The sequence below is a fragment of the Equus caballus genome, chromosome 14 (assembly GCF_041296265.1).
Source record: "Equus caballus isolate H_3958 breed thoroughbred chromosome 14, TB-T2T, whole genome shotgun sequence".
Taxonomy (NCBI): domain Eukaryota; kingdom Metazoa; phylum Chordata; class Mammalia; order Perissodactyla; family Equidae; genus Equus; species Equus caballus.
The window spans coordinates 61,780,719-61,798,728 of NC_091697.1; the positions used below are offsets into that span (position 1 = coordinate 61,780,719).

The 18,010-nt window shown below is 36.0% G+C and overlaps 1 long non-coding RNA gene across 1 annotated transcript in view; it reads left to right on the forward strand.

The window, feature by feature from the left end:
- LOC138917298 (uncharacterized) overlaps positions 1 to 18,010 on the forward strand; it is a 49,188-nt gene that overhangs the window by 25,101 nt on the left and 6,077 nt on the right. Inside the window, exon 2 of the long non-coding RNA XR_011425085.1 lies at positions 15,715 to 16,507. This is a non-coding gene — a long non-coding RNA (uncharacterized lncRNA). The remainder of the gene's footprint in view (positions 1 to 15,714; positions 16,508 to 18,010) is intronic.

Consider the following 18,010-nt stretch of genomic DNA (forward strand, 5'->3'; position numbering starts at 1 on the left):
TATTATTCTATAGGCCAACACTTAGAGAGCCATTGCCCCAGTGTTTTGTGAAGATTTGGAAACCAGCACAATCACAACCAGGTGAAGCTGCCGTCATTACCCTGACGTTTTAACCAAAGAGAGACCGTCACAGAACAACGTCTGCCTTTGTAAAACTTCCACGTTTATTTGGTGAGATCACCGAAGCAGGTCTACCTGAAAATATAACACCAAAATTTCCTGTGGGATCTACATTTTACAGCGCTCAGTTCACACACACATACACATTACACTGAGACAAATATATGAACACTTACTACTGCAACAACTGAAATAATTAATCCTGCATTCATTTTAATCAGACAGTCAATAATATAAAAGAAACTTGTCTCAGTGAAGGACAGTAAATATCATCTTGTCAGTTCACAAACACACACTTTAATAGTGCTTGCAGATTCCTCAGTGTTTTCTAGAATTTTCTCCAAACATCAACAGGCTCAGTCCATGATCAGCCACTATTAGAGGTCATTGTCTTACTTGGCACATAACAGATTAACTTGCCCTATTAAAAATTGATATTCAGGGGCCGGCCTGGTGGCACAGCAGCTAAGCGTGCACATTCCACTTTGGCAGCCTGGGGTTTGCCAGTTCGGATCCCCGGTGCAGACATGGCACTGTTTAGCATGCCATGCTGTGGTAGGCGTCCCACGTATAAAGTAGAGGAAGATGAGCACGAATCTTAGCTCAGGGCCAGTCTTCCTCAGCAAAAAGTGGAGGATTGGCAGCAGATGTTAGCTCAGGGCTGATCTTTCTCAAAAAAAAAACCAAGTTCATATGCACACACATGTATAGGGTTTTGTATATGAAACATAGCTTTCAGTTTTCAGCATAAAATTCTAAAATGCTCACAAGATGGGACAATCCCTTGACTGTCCTGTGTTTTTCTATTTCTGTGTTACTCCCTCAAATGAGGGTCTTTTTTGTTGTGGTTTTCTCAAGTTTGAAATAACTCTTGCTTTTTTTGTCTCTGTGTATGTGCCTCTTTCTTTCTCTCATTCTGTTATCCCATTTTTTTCAGTCATTGTATTTGCTATTATCTGTTCATTCACCGCTCTCCATTTTTAGTGCCATCTTGGTCACTGTTTCCCTTCTTTCTTTAAATAATTACTGAATAAAATCATAATTCTATATACTTCTTAAATGTGTTGAATTAAAATGTATTTCTTCATGGAACACTTCATGCCTTTAAAAAACCTTTTGATTTAGCTAATTTTATTTATTGAGATATCATGACATACGACACTATATTAGTTTCAGGTATGCAGCATAATGATTCCATATTTGTCTACACTGCGAAATGATCACCACCATAAGTATAGTTAACATCCATCACCACACACAGTTACAATTTTTTTCTTGTGATGAGAACTTTTAAGATCTTAGTTAACAGTTTTAAAACTAAAGTTGAATTTTTACTTATAGGACACCAATATTTGTCTTTTCCGCTTGGACTCAGTGGCCATAAGAGACGCTTAGGATATTTTAGTATCCCATAAAATTTATATTTAATTAAATAAATAATGTGTGACAACATGCTTTGGAAATCTTTACTTTGTACTTCCGAATGACTTATTATTCTTCCAAAGTACACATAACCAGTAAGTTAATGAATTATTTTCCCATTGGCAAACATTAGTTCTTTGTATTTTTTAATCTGTGAGCAAAAAGGCCTCAATAAGTATCCTTATATACATAGTATATCTTTTTTCAAATATAAAAGTTTCTTTGAAAGACAGATCTAATAAATAATGTTTCTGGTTTAAGGGGTATACACATTTTCAATATTGACGTGAGAAATGCCTTTCTAAGATATACCTGTTTACATAAATATTAAAATTTTCTAAATAAAGAAAATACCATGAGGTATTGCAAAGAAAGTAAGCCTCTCTTCCTATTTCGTAAGAGTTTTGTCAGGAATGGGTGTTGGATTTCATTAGTTATTTTTACTTATCATCTGGGGAAATGATCTATTTTTTTCTTTATCATGATTACAATAAATTATATTAATATCATCCTATTTGTTGGCAATAGATTGCTGCTAGATAATGTTTGCCAATACTTTAAGATGTTTGCACAGACATTCAAAAAAGAACTGAGTCTTTAATCTTCCTTTTTTGTATCACCTTGCTCAGATTTTAGTATCATAGCTGTACTGACACTCTTCATAAAAATAATTCAGATCCTTTTGTGTTTTAGAATAGTTTAAATAAAGTGGGAGTTGTTCTGATGCTTTAGGGGAAAGGATTACTCTCTAAAAACATTCTCCATTTTCTCTTAGGTAATTTTTTTTTTCCTGGGGAAGATTTGCCCAGAGGTAACATCTGTACCAATCTTCCTCTATTTTATATGTGAGCCGCTGTCACAGCATGGCCACTGATAGACAAGAGATGTAGGTTCATGCCCAGGAACCAAACCCAGGCCGTTGGAGTGGAGCATGCCAGCTTAACCACTAGGCCACTGGGGCTGGCCCTATTAGATAATTTTTATCGTTAAATTTCTGCCTTCTATGGAGGTTGGTTGTGGTTTCTTAGAAAAATCAACAATTTATTCTGGGTTTTCAAATTATTTGTATAGAGTTAAATAAAGGATTTTCTATTTCTCTATTCTTTCCCCATTTTATCTTCTAATTTTATACATACGTTCTTCCTTTTCTTCTTGGTTAGAGTCACTTCTGTCATATGTATCAATTTCTGTTTTATTTTTGTTAATTTTTAATTTTGACTACTTTGTATTTTTGTCAAACTTCAGAAATTTAATGCTTTATTAAGATGTTTAAAAATCTTTTCTTCACCACTAATTTAATTTTTTAAGTCTATGAATTTTCCTTCAAGCTCTCTGCTTTTGTTTTTGTTTTTTGTTATTTTAAAGATATTGTGAAAGTCTGTTCTCAATTTAATAAAACTCAAAATGGCTTCAGGCAGACTTTTTACATGCACAAGTGGTGAGACTTTGTATATTTTACTATTTATTTCTGGTTTTATTCCTTTAAGGGGAAAGAATATATTTGAATATATTCTATATGACTTCTACTATGTTACAATATATTGGTTATCTTTTAAAGTTTAATATATTATAAAATTTATAAATATTTCATAGGTGTTGCCATAGAAGAAATGTGTGTGTATACTTGTGTGCATGCATTCATTGTTTGAAAAAGAGAAAGAGATCTACCATATTAATTATTCAGTTCCTGAGCTATCCTGAATTGTTTTTGTCTTCCTAATCTGCTGAGAGATTTGTATTAAAGCCTCTAGATTTCAGTTGCCAATACTAATGTGTTTTATTAATCTCTCCTTGAAGAAGGGGTCCTTCATTTTCACTTTGCACCTGACTCAGCAAATAATGTAGCTGACCCTCATACCTTACGACATATCTTATTAAACTGGCTGCATACTTCAGAATGAAATTACTAGGTCATCAGGTAAGCATATGTTCAGCTCTAGTAGATACTACCAAACTATTTTCAACAGTTAAATGAATTTATAATTCCTTCTGCAATATATGAGAATTCCAGTTGCCAAATCTTACCAACTCTTTAAATTTTGCCTTTTTATTTTATTTATTCTGCTGAGCTGATTTGCATTTCTCTGATGAATAAGAAAGTTGAGCATCTTTTCATATTTAGTAGCAATTTGGATATGCTCTTTGGTGAAGTGCCAGATGAAGTTATTGTGCCAAATTTTCTATTGGGATGCTTTTCTTCTGTTTCTTTATTATTATTTATAGAAGTTTTTTATTTAGACTACAGTCTAAAATAATTTTTTTTAATTTTATAATTTTCCTGGTATTACTAGACACTTAAAACATCTTAACTCCATGTTCTCCTTTGCATTATCATGACAGCATTTTCATTCTATGTATTTTAAACTCCACAAAACACTACTATTACTATTATTGTTTTGTATGGTCCCTAAGCAATCAATATTCATTTCTCTTACACACCTATTTATTCTTTTGATCGTTCTTTATTCCTTTTTGCATTTTTTTATTTCTTTCTGTGATTATTTTCCTTCTGCCTGTAGAACTCCCTGTAATTTAGGTCTTCTAGAAACAAATTCTCTTGTTTTCTTCTGAGAATATCTTTGTTCATCTTCATTTTTGAAAGATATTTTTGCTGGGTATATAAACAAGAGCCGGAAGTTATTTTCTTCCAATACTTTAAGAATGTCACTTTGTTGTGCTCCGGCTTGTTTCATTTCTGCTACAAAGTCAGTGGGAAGTTTTAATGTTGCTTCTACTTCTAGGTGTCTTCTCTGAGAAGAGTCAATTCCTCCCCAAAACTCATAGCTTCTTGAACCCTGGTGATTTGTCGCTCTTAGAACCCCACTCTTATCAAACATCTCGAAAAGGCAAATCTTTCTCAAAAGAACTGTCATATCAGCTGCTTAAGAAGATGTAATTTTCTCCATATCTTTGTACATGTTTCATCCCCTTTGAAATTAATCTCTTTTTCACTCTCCCTTTGCACATTTGAGGGACTCTCCTTTTCCTTAAATTTGAACAGCATTTTGGAATTGGTTAATGTTGGTTTTGTCTAGAACAAGGTAAGTGCTTTCATGTCCCAATATTATTGATTTTTAAATATCTAAGAAAATTTTAACTATATTATTGAATACTGATTCTATTCTATTCTGTGTTCTTTCATTTAAAAGGTCATTCTTTATTTAATCTATGACCTCTAAAGTCCTCTCTTCTGTCTTAACTTCTCCCATATTCTGTCTGTCATTAATGCCTAATATGGATTTTTCATTAGCAGAATTTAATCTCTTTAGTCCTTTTTTATAACTGTATTTTATATTCCCTCTACAAATGGCCAAAAATTCTTACCTAAAAATTTATATATATAGTCTATTTTAGAGACTGGTTATATTATGTCTGAATTTTTCTTTGTACTCTACAACTTTCTCAACAGATTGATACAATGTGATGTATGTACAGTTTTCCTCACACTTTCTTAATTTGCTAAACATTAGAGACCTAGTCTCATGAGACTCAATTTTTCTTAAATTTGGGTATAAATATACATAGTAAAATTCAGAGTTTTAACAAATGTATACATTCGTGTAAACAACACCCAAAATACAGAAGACTGTCTTGCCTCTAGAAAGTTCTCCTGTGCCCACCTTTCCAGTCAATTCCTTCCTTATCAGAAGCAACCATTATTCCGATTTCTGTCCCCATAGATTCATTTCTGCATGTTTTTGAACTTGGTATAAATGAAATCATGTTGTATGTACACTTTTGTATTTGGCTTCTTTCACTCAAAATGTTTTTGAGAGTCACTGATGTTGCTGTATTTATTCAACAGTAGTTCATTCTTCTTTGTTGCTGAGTAGTACTCAATTGTATGAGTACACATATTACAATTTGTCTTTCCACTTTCCTGCTGATGAGCATTTGGGTTGCTTTGGAGTTCGAATTAGATTTTATTGCTCTTGTGTAATATTTTTTCCATCACTTTGGGGAAGTAGAAATGTGTACTAAATTTTGGAATTTTTTTTTTGTTTTTGAGGAAGATTAGCCCTGAGCTAACATCTGCTGCCAATCCTACTCTTTTTGCTGAGGAAGACTGGCCCTGAGCTAACATCCATGCCCAACTTCCTCTACTTTATATGTGGGATGCCTACCATAGCATGGCTTGCCAAGTGGTGCCATGTCCACACACAGAATCCAAACCGGCAAACCCCAGGTAGCTGAAGCAGAACGTGTGCTCTTAACTGCTGCGCCACCAGGCTGGCCCCTGGAATATTTGTAATCTTTCCATTTGCATAAGAAAGGTTTTCAGGTTTTCTTGTTTTGATAATTTCATTAAAATTTAATTTTAAAAAGTGACAGAGAATCTCCAGAAAATTCCCTCACTCTGTCATCTTATCTGAACAATTAGAGTCATATAAATCATATATATCTTAAGTAAGCACTAAGGGCTTTAGAACTTGAAACTTTTGATGTAGTAAAAAGTGTTAGCTAAGAATAATTGAAACAAAATTGCAGAATTAACTGCATACAAGTATTATTTGGGCTATTTTTGCGTTTTATTGAGATATAATTTAGATTCAGTAAAATTCTCTGATAAGCACACAGTTTAGTGAATTTTGGTAATTGTGTACAGGTATGTAACCATTGCTTAAATCCAGGTATAAAATAGATCCCTCACCCTAAAAGGTTTCCTTTTACCCCTTTGCAATCAACCTTATTCCCTGACCTCAGCCCCAGGCATCCACTGATATGCCTTCTGTAACTATAGTTCAGCTTTTTCTAGAATTTCATATAAATGGAATCATGCAATATGTAGTTATATTGTGTTTGTTATTTTTAATTTAGCATAATTTTTTTATAACTTTATTGTGGCATATTTTATATATCATAAAATTCACCCATTTCAAGTGTACAATTCAATGATTTTTAATAAATTTACCTAGTTGTGCAACCGTCACCATAAATCAGCTGTAGAAGATTTTCATCACCCCAATAATGTCCCTTGTGCCATTTTCTGTGCATCCCATTCCCATCCTCTTCCCCAAGCAGCCACTAATCTACTTTTTCTCTCTAAAGATTTGTCTTTTGTGGACATGTCATATAAATCAAGTCGTACAATATGTGGTCTCTTGTGTCTAGCTCCTTTCACTTAGCATATCATTTTTGAGATTCATCCATGCTGTTAATATTTTGCTCCTTTTTATCACTCATATTTCACTCATTTTATCAAAATGTGTAGTGTTACTTAATTTGCTTATCTATTCACCTTGTGACAGACATTTGGGTTGTTTCCAAGTTTGGGGCTATTATGAATAACACTCTCATAAACACTCACAAGCCCATTTGTGGAATACGTTTTCATTTCTTTTGGGTAAATACCTAGGAGTGAGATTGCTGGGCCATATGTTAAATATATGTATAACTTTATAATACACTGTTCTACTGGTTTCAAAAGGCCTGTACAATTTTGCATTGCTCAAGCAATGTATAAGAGCTCCAGTCTCCCCGTATCTTTACCAACACTTAGTATTGTCAGTCTTTAAACTTTAGCCATTTCAGAGGGTGTGCAATAGAATCTATATAGCTATAGATATATATATCTATATCAATACAATCTCAATCAAAATCTTAGATGGCTTTTTAAAGGAATTAATAAGCTTATTATAAAATTTATATGAAAAGGCAAAAGAACCAGAAAAGCTAAAATAATCTTTAAAAAGAAGGACAAAGTTGAAGGACTTGCAGTATCTGATTTCAAGACTTACTATACAGATTTATCACAAGACAGTGTGGTGTTACCATAAGGAGAGTCATGGATCAATGATGCAGAACAGAGAGCCAGGAAATACACCCACACTTACATAGTCATTGATTGTACAACATTAAAGATATTTGAATATTCATTCATTCAACAAATACTTATTGGGCATCTCCTATATGACAGGTACTGTAATAGGCATTGGGGATATTACCATTAACAAAGTATTCAAAAATCTCTGTCTTTACATAGCTTATATTCTGGTTGGGGGAGAAAAAATAAAATAAATCAGAAAAATACATAATATGTTAGATAATTATAAGTCCTTTGGGGAAAATAAAATGGAAAAGGAACATAGGAAGTGATAAAGATCTGTTTTAAATTTGTGGCCAGGGCAGCAGGAAGCCACCTATATAACATTCTAGGGGGAGGAAGCAGCATGTGCAGATTCCCTGAGGCAGGCCTTGAAGGAGCGAGGGCACTGAGAGCCAGCAAGGGACAGAGTCAGGAGCCTCAGCTCAGGGACATAGCCTGGGCCAGATCACACAGGATCTGGTAGGAATTGTATGCAATTTAGCTTTCACTGCCTCAGATAGGAAGTCATTGAAGGATTTGAGTGGAGAGGTGACATCATATGATTAAATGTTTTCAAAGAATTACTATGGCTGATGTAGTGAGAATGGAAGTCCGAGACAGAAGAAGGGAAGGCTAGGGGAAAGTAAGAAGTGTAGCTTAATCAAAGATTAATCTGGCAGTCACAAGAGATACCACAGAGAGATTGTAGAGTGAATATTAGAAAAAAAGATGATAAAAGATATAGATAAACAGGAGCTAAAGAGAGAGAAGATAAACTGATCACAGTATTAAAAATAAAAAGAAAGAAAGAAACTAAAAGAGGATAAGAGAGAACTGATTTTCAAAAAGCAGAGTGAGATAATGTCAAATGCTTCAGAGAAGACAAGCAGAATGAGGGCGGGGAAAGACCACTGAATTTTAAGCATAAAAGGTTATCTGGTGAATTCCCATAGCACAGTCTGGGTACCATGGTGAGACTACAGTGGCTTTTGAACAAACGGAGACAAATGTGCAAACCACTTGCTTAAGAAATTTGCCAGTGGAAGGGAGGATTCTAGCACAAGTTAGAGGACAGTGGGGGAAAACGAAGGCTGATTTCAGGATAGCTAGACCACAAGGGTCTATAGGCTGAGGAGAAAGATCCAGTACGCTGGGAGTAACAGGATGACGGAGGGAAAGTAGGAGATTGGAAGAGTGTTGGAGGGAGTAGAGACAGGGGGATTTGCTAGGAACCAAGCTTCCTGGAATCTCCTGGCCAATTCCAGAAATTGCCTTGGAGGTGCTGTTTCTTTTCATCTCTTTGCAGTGTTTGTTTTGTCCTCTAAAGAACTGCAATCACAAACACACCAACCCCACCCAGATTTCTCACATAAGTCTCCTCAACTAAGGTATCCCCATCTGCTTTACTCCTAACTGCAAGCTCTCAATGCTGCCTGGAAATCTAAATAGGATACAAAAATTTCAGGAAGGGGCAAGTCAGTCCTGTAGAGAGCATCCGTGAGATGCTGCCTGGCTGGGATTCGCTGTGTACAGGGCACTGTAGCATAGCGCTATGAAGAGTATTAGACTGGTGCTGTTTGAACATCTCATCTGCGAGCCATTGGAGGTGCTATTTTGCTCCCTGATACACAACATCTGGGCCTTGCCATGAGGGCCAGCCTGGTTTCTAAGTAGGAGTTAGGCAGGAACAGCTGAGTGAGACTTGGGAATTTTACCCCCCACATACACATCCTTCTTTAATTTTTCCTTAAAAGGCTCACACCCAGTTTCATTTTCACACACAAAGAACTCCTTTGTATTTCATTATGACCAAGTCACAAAAGTAAATGTTTTCCTTTAAAAAGAAAGTGGGTGTGGATGATGGTCACTTGGGTGGAATGTGAATAAAGACTTTCCCCCCAGCAAGCTCAACTCCAAAGGAAAAGGGAATTACGTTGAACTCCCCATTTGGCAACAATGCTTTCATTTTAGTTATTTGTTTGTTATTTTGTATTTTTCTGATCTGTTAGGAATTTGGGAAATATTTTAAATTTAACCATGTTGGGTAGAAAGAATTCTTAAGTCTCTGAAGTGAGTTATACAGCTGAATAGAAGCAAATTATTCTCCATTCTCCTTTATTTCAAAAGTGGATGCTCAACTGAAAATTTCAAGTATGTTTTAACATCACTATAGTATGCGGGATGCATTTTCTACATGGGAATGAGAAGGGAGTGACCGACCCATATACAGCTCAAAGGGACCAAGGCCAGTCAGTTTATATTACTAAAACACACGCTTTGGCTTCCTTTCTACCACTACACTTTTCTGGCTGACCACATGAATCATTGGGACGCTGTTTTTGCAAATTTTAAAGCAGATAAATATTTGGAGCGGGCTAATTCAAAGTGTACTTTCTACGTTCTTCAACCTTCCCAACAATATATCCCCATTCCAAATGTTTCCATTTTCTCTGAAGGCCTCATGCTCCCCGCTCAGTCTTTCCTTCCATCAAAACCTCTTTTTGGAAAAGGATCTTAAGAATGTTAATGTATTGATAATCAATACGTCTTTAGGTCTTACCTGTCAGCATGTTCTATGTTGAAAATGGAAACAACAAGGTAAGGCAAAGGAATAAAGCTTTAAGCAATTTCAGATGACAACCAGCACAAGCTTTCTTTTCTTGAGGAAAGAAGACTTTCTAGTACCTTTGACAAGATACATCAGCATCTTCTTATTCTGACCAGCCTTAAAATGGGAAGACTCATAGACAGGCATTTCCATTTGAAAAAAAAAGTCATTAATTCAACAAATATTTATTGAACATTTTATTCCTGTTACTTTTACTTTTTTTCCCCTGAGGCCTACATTTTATATCATGACCCAGCACACACGTACATACTCCGTCTTTGGAAACAATATTTTCATTAAAAAGTACTTACCTCACCCTGTGCAATGTACTCTGATATTTTCTATTGTATTGACGTTTTTAAGGCTCATCATATCTCACAAAACAGATTTTATGACCCAGTTTTAAAAAGCAATATGGAATGTTTGGACCCTGTATTTGGCACTGAGGATGTGCCTACTTTCAACCTTCGCTGTGGTTGCAGTCCAAAGTGGGAGATGTTCTAGACGTAAACAATTAATTATAATTTGTCATATAGTCTATGAAGGTAACCAAGACGGAACTCTGATAAAATCAGGAGACGTAATTTGGAAAGGGCCGTCAGAGAAGACCTCTTTGAAGAGGGAAGTAAGTTGAGACCCAAAGGGCAGGGGGAACAGCATTCCAGGGAGGGGCGACCACATTCCAGGAGGCTGGAAGGAGCCTTTTGAAGAATTGGCAGGAGGCCAGCGTGTCTCCCTGTGGTGAGAAGAGAGGAGGTTAGGAAATGAGGTTGGAAAGAGAGGCAGGGATGTAGCACACAAGGGTTTGTAGGCAATACTGAAGAGTATTTCGATTTAATTCTAAGTGCAGTGGGTAACCCCTCCATGATTTTGAATTGTGCTAAATCAGGCTATGCAGCTAAAGCGATCTAAATCATAGTTTGACCTCCATTGTTGAAGATTCCATACTGCATTTTCAGAAACTTCCCAACTTCCCGAAGAACTGATTGGCTCTCCAATGATTCTGGAGGCAGCATGTACAAGAGGAGCTCGTGCAGCCAATGAATAAACAGAAGAATTCCCTTTAGGAAGGGAAGTGACAATAGTGGCAAAATATATATATATTGTCCACAGAAATTCAAGTGCATTTGAGAATTTTCCATTCTAAGGCACAGTTGTTTTTTTTAAATAGCTGCTTAAAATTGTTTATATCAAATCCTTCCAACGTGGCACATAGTTTGCTACTTGCAAATTCCCAACCCCAACCTGTATGTGGACAGCCGTGCCTAAAAAAAGAGGTGAAAGATTACATTTGCCAGTTCTCTTGGTATTCCCATTTTATGGCTTTTGTGGGAATGTGGTTCAAGCTTGCCTGCTATTTTATTTAATACGCCTCCTTGTAAATTCCAGCTGTTGACCATGTAATTAATCCCTGTATGGAAAAAATATTGGCATTTGTTCCTGCAATACCTGAGCTTCATCCCAACAGAATTATATTCGTCACAGCCCTTTCCATTATTCTACAGTTGTTCTTCAGAACCGTTACGTACAACACGATATACACCAAGACTCTGCTCCCAACTTCTGCATAGTTATTCAACCATGACTTTCATTTATTCTTTTTGGTTGCTAGTCACTGAAATCAAGGATGTTAAATAACAAGCATCTTCTATGTTACTCCTAGAAAAGGTTACTCCTTAACTTGTTAACTTATTGTAGAGTATGGTCACTAGAATAAGCATGGTGGATAAATCTTGGTAACTATAACCAATAGATAATCTTTCATATTTATCCTTGGCCACAGGATTCTCTTGCTGTCTTTTTTAGCTTTCCATGCTACATCTTACCTTTTTTAGTCATTCAGTCTTTGTGGTCTCTTCTTTCAATAGCTATATAGAAATTTGTTTTTCTTTATTACACCAAAATAAAAATGGCTAAGCATTTCAAGCACCACCCTATAAGAGTATGGCATTTGCCTTTTTTATAGGGAGCAAAGTTTTAAGATAAAGAGAAAATTCACCTGTTTTTCGTCCAGAAGTTGAGCTGACAAAGTTCCATACAGTCTGTCTGTCCCTGACATGTCATTTTGTAATTAGATCTTATACTACACATTTATAAGGCCAGCTCTGTTCATTATAACATTGTGTCTGGAATAAAGATAACACCTACATTATTGGTATAGATTTGATGGCAAAATAAATCCTACAACATTTTCAAAAATTCACATTTGCATAGGGAAATAGCTTTGCAGCAATGTCTGGAAATCAGTTTTTCTAAAAAGCCCAAAGAAGAAAGAATGAATTTTTTTTAATTATTACTATCTGGAAATTTACCCTAGGATCTGGCAAATACATATACTAATGAGGAACAGCTGGATTTGGGGCAAAATTATGAAAGTAAATCACACGTTTGACTGGTCATGTTTTCTTTAGGATAGAGATCAAGAAGATACATTGCCAACCCAAACGTGGATGGATTTTAATATGTTTTTGTAATATATAAAGTTAAAGGCTGCTTTGTAAAAGCTTACAATTATTTATCAAATTAAATCTATTTGTCAAATGGGAACGAACTTGAAGTGAATATAAATTCTTGATTGGAAGAGAAAGTAGAAAATTCTATGTAGTCCACCTGAGTGCAAAGTTTTAAGGAGAAAGATGTTGATGAAAATTTCTTGAGGATTTCTTCGTTTGTCATTTTCTCTAGGATATTTTAAGGTCCACACAATGCCTCGGTTAGCTGTAACACAATCACGTAAAAGAAGCACTTATCAGTGTAAGAATAAATTTCTTTCTTCAACTAATATTCTTTGGTAATTTACTATATTTAAAGTCACGGGACATATAAAAGTAAATTAGACAGGGAATATGTTGTAAAAGAGTGTCTGTTTTGGTAGGGAAAATATGAATTATTTAATAACAGATGATGAATTAATTAAATCTATACACTATAGTGTATGTCTTATGGATGAAGGAATATTATCATCTTCAAAAGATTCCTTTAGTGGTTTTAGAGAATTATTAGAAATACGTACATCAATGTTGATATATGTTAAAAACTATTCTTCCTGACACTGTTATAGCGTCTTTGTATTATGAATTGTTTTACATTTTTCAGATTGAAATAGGACTAAAATTTTACAAGCATTTTTCTTCAACATATAAGTATACAAAATTATAATCATTTTAATGTATTTTAAACTCTGAAAACAAGTTAGTGCAGGTGAAGCTAGTGCAGGTGTAGAAACTGGACGTCTGGAGGACAGCTTTAGAACAAAGTCTATCCCAAATGTCAGCTCATCTGTAGGGAAGCCTGTCAACATTCTTAACCATAGTGAAGGCATGGTCCATGGGGCAGAAGGCCAGCTTAAGCAAGGCTTTGGTGTACAGACTTTTTCAAGGTTTATCTAACCAAGATGTGTGTGTAAAGTTATTAATGTAAGTATGTATACTGCACACTCTTGCTGATTCAATAATAGGTTACTACTCTCTCTCAATCTCAGAGAGAATCGCTGCTCCACATCCCTGCCTTCTCCCCTTCTGCAAACAAACAGTAGGCGGAGAGTCCACAGTGCAGGCTGACTCTTACCCCTACAGTATTCCTCATTTTACAGCATCTGGGTTGAAAGTTACTTAAATAGGAGTTTATTTACTTTCATATAAACATGGAAAAAATAATCTTCTCTTATTTTAAAAAAAACCTAGAAAATTATTTTCTCTACTGCAAATTAATAATTACTGGTGTCCGGGGTTGAATACCCGACTCTTGACTCTCACATCCCTACTGGGCCAGTTGAATCCTCTATCGATCCACAAGTATCAGCTCCAGGACTAACGTTCCTGTGAATTGGGCAGAAGGAGGAAATGAGTCTCTGGATGACCTCTAGAACCATCATCTCTCACCTCTACACCGGGCATTGCTCCCTTTGCTTGTAAGCAATCTGCCAGTAATGAGCAGGTATTCGTCTTCTTCCAAATTAGAATGGCTTGCCATGAAAAGAATGTTACACTGGGAGGTTGGTTGAAGCTGAAACCCTTTTTAGAAAAACGTGGAACTATAATTATGTACATTAAATTGTAGTGTGGTTTGTGGTAAAATGCTTTCTGAATAACACAGCTAATTCATAATGGAATTTTGGGAACACAATTCAAAATAATACCCATGGAGATGTTTTTCTTCACCTAACAAAGAGCCTGTGTTAGGTTGCTTGTGATCTGATTAGAGTCAAGCAAGATGACAGCTGCAGTGTATCATAGTTTGCTCTTCTTCAATGCCACAGCTATAGCCAAGGGCACAACATCTTCCCAATAAGTCATACCAAGGGCAACTGCTCACCCTGCTTCCCCAAATTCAACCTGCCTCTCACGCTTCTGGGGAAGAGAGGCTGCAGGGGAACTACATTTAACCACTTCATACTTTTCCTTCTATTTCAGTCCGCTCCTCTAAGACCAATTACCCCTGGAAGGGCAAAGTCTTCCAATTTTATATTGATTAGAAGTGGATTGAGCTTGAAGCAGTTGTGCACTGATGAAATTTTAATCATCACCCACATATGTACATACTATCCACCCACATTCAATTTTCTGCTGTCAAATGGAAATGGAAAAGTAATGTTAATTTTTTAATTTTCTTAAAAGTAAAGCAGATACATACATCTGCTTTCTATGCAGTAGAATTTTGATCTGATGAAACCATAAAAGTCAAAAACTGTTGGGGAGAAAACTGGCATAATTAGTCTTCTGACTTTAATACCATCATTTTCTTGATTCTATGTCCAATTCCAGAAATCCCTGCCGAAACTTTGTGACTCATGTTTATTTATCTGATACTGTTTGTAGCTGAATCTACATCATTACAACCTCATAGCTATTCTACTACCTGTTAAGAGATGTTTCCCAACCATCTTTAAAAATTTCTCCATGCATTATTTAGTCCTTAGGCACCAAAATATAGTATATAAATAATCTTCCAAAATGAGAAAGACATAATGAAATTGGTTAAATACAAATAATCAGAAGAAATAATTCACAAGTGGGAAGGGAAATAACAATGTGAGGCATAGGATATGAACCTCAGGTTTTAGGCGAACAAATTTTTAAAAGACTATTGTTCAAAAGATGAGCATGTATAGTTTTGGTAAGGGAAAAAAGAAGGCAATGAGAGTAGGTACTTTCTCACTTGGGAATTCTGAGGAAATACAGGAAAAGCATTAAAAATTCTGGAAATTTGAAGGAATGCTCCAGTTGTACAGTTGAGAGGTGAGGTTGGGGTGATAGAAAGGGAACTGAGAAGTCAGAGTCCCCAGGGACTTGAGCTTTCCAATTTTGCTGTGTTTTCATCTGGAATACATTATTCCAAGATCCTTCCACACTAAATCCAGAATCCCCTTTCTGAGCTTTAAACTATATCTGCTTTATACTAAGAAAACTACTGTAAAGTTTTCAATTAATTGTAAAGAACTATAGTTTCATGTTACTTGGAGAAATAGTTTTTTATTGAAGACAGACAAGTAAAAAGTCTAGAAAATATCTAAGACACACATATGCAGAAATAATGTATGAACGTTGAGAGGAAAGTGAACAAATTGATTGGATGGAATGCCAAGATCATGGAAGACATTTTCAGTTCTATTAGTGTTATTCCATGGATTTTAGGCAATAAATCAGAATTTTTAAAATGAACTCTCTAAAATATTATTTCCATGCCACTACTGGCTACTTTTTTAACTCAGTCTTTGAAAATATCTTCTTAACCCATCTATTTCCCTCCATCTCCACAGGCTACCCAGGGCTTCGCTGCTATCCTTGCTTTCCTGAAGGGCTGCAGCGTCCTCATCGGTCTCTACCATCCACTCTAATTCCTTGCAATTTTTGTCCACACTTTAACCAGAATGAATTTGTCAAAACAGAACAACAACAACAAAAATGTTATCCTGTTGTCAGTGATATCCTACTGATCTTAAAATAGAGCAAAATTCTTCACATGGCCTCCCATACTCCAGTTCTGGCCTTGTTCCCTGCTCCTCACCCCTCCGTTGTTGCACTGCTGCAATCACTCTGGCCCAGCGACTTTCTCTCCCTCCCTGCTCAGACCTCCCCCACCGTCTGAGGAACACTTTCCATCTCTGCCGCTTCTCATCACATTAACTCTCATTCACATGTCTGGTATTTTTGCCATAAGCATCTTTGCCAGAGACATCTTTGCCGCAAACATTTCTGCCACAGACATAACTAACTGCCTGTAAAGCAATTTTTCCATAAAAGATAAAATAACAAAAAAATAAAATAATAGAGGGACATTCAAAAGGACATAATGAAACACCCAGTACATATCTGGACTACATTTAGACATTTCATCGTATGCCCAGTCCTTAGGTTTCACCAAATCATCTAAGCCAGATTCTGTGCCAAGTACCAAAGTTCTGTCCATGTCATGTTCTCTACTATCAAATAGCAAAAAGCTCTCACCATATTCAAGAAAGTCATACTCATCAGAAATCATGTACCCATTTCTTCTTTGGGAGAGGAGAGGAGGAGCTTGATTCTTTTGCCTCCAGCTTCTAAAACTGTGCGGTAAGTCTGGTAAAGACGACATTAGAGAACAAGCTGTTGTATCTAAATTAGCTGAAGAATCGATAACTAGTGCTCTCTACGACTGTTGTGAATGACTAGCCACCTCTTTTAGATTTGCTGTGGCTTGGTAAACTTTTGGTTTTGATGGGTGGGAGGGATGACTGTGCTCATGGAAGGATTTGCTAACTGATATGTTACCATTTTCTAGTATAGTATGCAATCTGTCTTTACACTCTCTTATTTCACACTTCCAGTGAGTTTTATCACCATAAACTGTCAAACCATACTGTCAACCAGTTATTTTATCTTTTCCAGCATAAATGCTTGCTGCAAAGATGCTTACGGCAAGCATACCTAGAACCCTTGCTCATTTGTCAGATCTTAATTCAAATACCACTTTCCCTCAGGGAAGCACTTCCTGACCACCTCTCACACGAGATCAGAAACCCTTGTAGGACCTCATATCTCCCTGTTTTTTTCCTTGATACATACCCCAGTTTGTCCTTGTATTTCCATTTGTGTGATTATTTTCATGTTCTCTCTTTTTCAATAGATTGTAGGGTCCATAAAGGCAGAGACTCTGTCTTATTCACAATTTATATCCCCAAGATCTAAAACAGCACCTGATATTTAGTAAAAAATGTTGAACAAATGAATAGAAAGAACAGACTTATGACTGTCAAGTGAATATCACTAATATAAACATTTTTAAAATACCCCCTTTCATTCAATGACTACTCATTGCTTAATATTGATATAACATAGAGAAATTTCAGGTTTTATTTGAGAATATATACATATATATAACCAATGAAGGGTATTTTTTGGTTAAATTTATTGATTTCAAAGCACGGTCCTTCTTAAAGTGAGTTTAAAAAAACCTTCACGAAATTCTTGATTTGGGATAAACACAAGCTTGGTTGAAAATTCACTTAGTAGTCTAACTCTTTCTCAACCTAAGGTCTTAATTTAAATGTTAGTTCTGCTGGAGAAATTTTCTGGGTCCCTCTGCTAAGATAAGTTCCCTTCTCATGTAAGATCAAGATTGATATTCCCTGTGGGCAAGTGAGTCTTCACATGTGGGTCAGGAACAAAGTCTCCTTCCACTTTGAGCATCCACCATCCTCTGGGCCTCGTGGTCGTTTACGTGCTATCAGTCAATAGACAAAGACAGCTTGGAGAAAGTATACCTGCTTCTTAAATGACACATAGTTCTTCCTTTATTTCCACTGGTGTGAAACTGTTACATGGCCATACCCTACTAGAAGGAAGACTGGGAATATAGTCTAGCTATGTACCCAGGAAGAAGAAGAAATTGGGAGGAACCCCAAGAAGTATCTGCCAGTCTGAGTCTTAGCCATCTAACCTTTATTAAAAGACCACTAAGATCTGTGTTCACTCTGTACCATGGAATCATTCTGGTATTTCTGTTTAAAACTGTTCAATCATGGTGACATCAAGGCAGTTCCAGTGGGAGTTAAATCTGGAATTAATGCCCCTAGG